Below are 3,373 nucleotides of genomic sequence, written 5' to 3'. Positions count from 1 at the left end.
TATTTCTCTTACTTATTAATTATAATGTAATTATAAAAATAATAACTAATTAATTAAATAAAATAAAATAAATTATAAATTAAAACTAATCTGTTAATACTTGTAATTAAACTGTTATAAGTAGTAATATAAAAAGAGTACATCTAAAGGCTGTAATATTAAGCCTTAAATAGATATATGAGGTGATTTTTCCATAATAATATAACTATATATTTATTTAATAATATTAATATATAATAATATATATTATATAATAATATAAAGTAAAAATTAATAAGTTATTAAAAAAAAATTACTGAACGTCCAAACCGGTTGGACCCGGTTCCTGTATCGGTCCAAACCGGTAGCTATAGGACCGGGCTGGAACTTCCGAAAAGTTTCGGTAAAACCGGTTTCGGTAATTCCTCCGGTTAACGAGGACCGGTTCTGATACTGGTAAAATTGGTCTTGTTCTGCCAGTTCGGTCCGGTTGCCAGCTTTAGTTCTCACAGGTGCATCTGTGCTGGAATCGGCGAGCCGCTGATCAATCATTGTACCATGCCAATTGCAGCGCCGGTACTGAGGCAACTTTGCTTCTTTCAGGCTAGCATTTAGCTGGCGAGATGCCTCCTGTGGGATTCCAGTTCCTTTCACTGGTATGCTTAGTGATTTTCAGCTTCAAATCCATCAAACTTGCTTTTTCTAAAGTATGTCTGCATACAAGAGAACTAGGGCCTAATATCCCCTCAATTAGCATAAAAACATGGCAAAAATTCATGAAGTTGAGTCCAATGAGTCGGTAAAATACCAACTCATCATTACCTTAAATAGCCCTTCGTCCCTAGAACTGGTTTTCCTGCTCCTGTCCTGTGGGTGAACCTGGTTCTCATAAACAATTTGCCATTCATCAAAATGCTACACATGAATCAGGTATATAACCTACGCTTCCTAACAGGTGATTTGAAATTTACCTTGTTGGGGAGTTGTGTGGAAGCTTTGTAAGGGCAGGGAATTAAAAATGAGGGTCTTGGGCCTCATTGGAATGGTTTAAATACATGAGTGTGCACCTTTGGAAGAACTCAAATGACAAACTGTTTAAGTCGTTGAAAACTGGATTTCAAGGGTTAGAACTTTCCTTTAAAAGTGATGGATAAATTGTTGATCTACTGAGAGTTGCAAGCTTTTGAAGTTAAGACTTGTTTGAATTGTCAAAATCTGTACCCCTTGTGTTGTCTCCCAACTTTTCTTCTTCCTGAGAGTCCATTAATTGTCAAATACCTTTATTTCAATCCCAACCTCCTCAGACACATAATTTAATAGCCCAAACATCAAACCAAGTGTTTAGATCCTTCTTGAGCCGTGGGTCTATCAAAAACCACCTCTTGATCTCCGATAGGTAGGGTATGATCCCCATACACACCTGACACTACCCTTCCTAGGCCTCAGTACTTGTGGGGATAACACTGGATATGTTGTTGTAAACATCAAACCAAGCATTTCTCCCTTCCCATCATATAGTACGATTGATTTTTGCAACATATAAAGCATATAACTTAACTAAAACTCAATGAAATACGAGCATAACATATGTAGTTATTATTGCATCTATGTAACATTAACTAAATTTCATCGATTACAAGAAATTATGAGTCTCTTGAGTCAACAAGTAGGTCCACCATGGTGCCTTTAAGATTTTCAATTATCATTGATATTGATCTTCAGTGACATTCTTTTTTCTCCTTCCCTCCCCCCATGTTCTAGTGAGAAGTGTTTCTTTTTTAGCAGAAACACTCAGCACGGGTGCATCTCAAGGCAAAGGAAACAAGAAAAGTCAGGACATGACACCCTCAACTTCTGCAAGTTTCATCCTCACTCAGAACTGTCTTAAATACCAATGCTTGGTTCAAGTTCCAGTTAAATTTGTGTTCTTCTCATTTTTGTGAATGGGAACCTTGAGAAAACATCTAGTAGCATATTTTGGTATATGGGGATTTTAAAGTCTAAAATTCTTTCCTAAACTTCAGAAATGGCTCTTTTGAATGAAAAATAGCAGAAATGCTATGTAATATTTTCTTATAAGATGCGCTAAGAAGGTAATCAAAGTGCAAGGGAAGGAGCTGCTCTTATGATAGTTTCCAAGTCAAGTAAAACTTTTTCTAAAATAAAAAAGAAAACAAGTCAAAACTCACCCAGCTTCTGGGAGTGAACATCTTCTACCTCTGAAGGTTATTGATTTGAAGTTGTGCCTCCTATTCTAATAGAAGGCGTGGGTCTTCCACAAGTGGATAACAGGAAGGGGCAAAAACACAGATGCAACAACTAATTCATAAATCTTGTCCTTTCAAGTTTTCCATTTGCGTTGTGTTACCATTATGATATATTGATATCCTTTTTTGCTGTCTTATGATACAGAAATTATGTTGGTTTAACTTTTCTGCTAAGTCTTGCTTCATAATTTATTCTTTCTGCTTTTAACAAAATTGAATGACATCTCAGAGAAAATGAGAGTAGACGAATTGGACAATGCACGTCTTTAGTGGCGTGGAATCATGACTGCATGTTATTGCTATATTTAATCTTCTAGTAGTTTGCAATATTATTATGCAACTTTGCAATTGTTGACATTCCATTCAGGCAGTAGCTTCAGCAGGGGAACAAGCACCAAGCGGACGTCGGATGAAGGTAATGCAAGCGCTTGGTTTGATGGCTCCTCCTGGATCACCATTTCATTCAAAGTAATGCGTCTGTAGTCCATCTGCTGATAATGCTATGAAATAAAACTCTCACGAGGCATAGTATTGCTGGTACTAACAGCTAGATATAATATTAAATGTTCCAGGAAAGTTTTCGTCCAAAAGTAATGTGTCTCAATGATCAGTTGTCTGTAGTCTACTTGTTGATGATGCTTGAAGTAAATATGTACGACTGATTTGTCAATCACAATTATGTTTGGGATTGAGATAGTGATTATTGTTGATGCTAACATCTGGAATATGACATATACAGTATTCTGAGATAGTTTTAATCTCAAGTGACATTCTGGTGACTGACATACTGTCTATGGTCTATTTGTGACTAGACCCGCTGCTCAATCTAATTGGCATAATACATATATTGGACCCTAAATTTGACTTCAAATTTTAACTTTTGACCTCCAACTTTCATAGTGCACAAACATGCACTTTAACTATCCAACTTTTAAATAAATAAACACGCGAGTCCTAGCTGGCAAAACGCGTGATGTGCACTTATTTTGCGCGCGTTCGGAGTAATTTTCAAGGCCCACAACAGTAAAAAAAAATGTTGAAATGACAACTCTACCCTTAATGATCCCTATTATATATATCTTTATATTTCCATATCAAAATCTCAAACTTAGATTTTTTCCTCTCTT

At 36.0% G+C, this 3,373-nt stretch overlaps 1 long non-coding RNA gene across 1 annotated transcript; it reads left to right on the top strand.

Moving 5' to 3' along the window:
• Positions 1-396: 396 nt before the first annotated feature.
• LOC102579342 (uncharacterized) lies at positions 397-3,029 on the top strand. The gene is made up of 2 exons (XR_368053.2): positions 397-635; positions 2,614-3,029. It is a non-coding gene; the product is annotated as an uncharacterized lncRNA (long non-coding RNA).
• The last annotated feature ends 344 nt before the right edge of the window (positions 3,030-3,373 follow it).

The sequence above is a fragment of the Solanum tuberosum genome, unplaced genomic scaffold (genome assembly GCF_000226075.1).
Source record: "Solanum tuberosum cultivar DM 1-3 516 R44 unplaced genomic scaffold, SolTub_3.0 scf00224, whole genome shotgun sequence".
NCBI lineage: Eukaryota > Viridiplantae > Streptophyta > Magnoliopsida > Solanales > Solanaceae > Solanum > Solanum tuberosum.
This window is presented reverse-complemented; position numbering and strand designations above follow the sequence as displayed.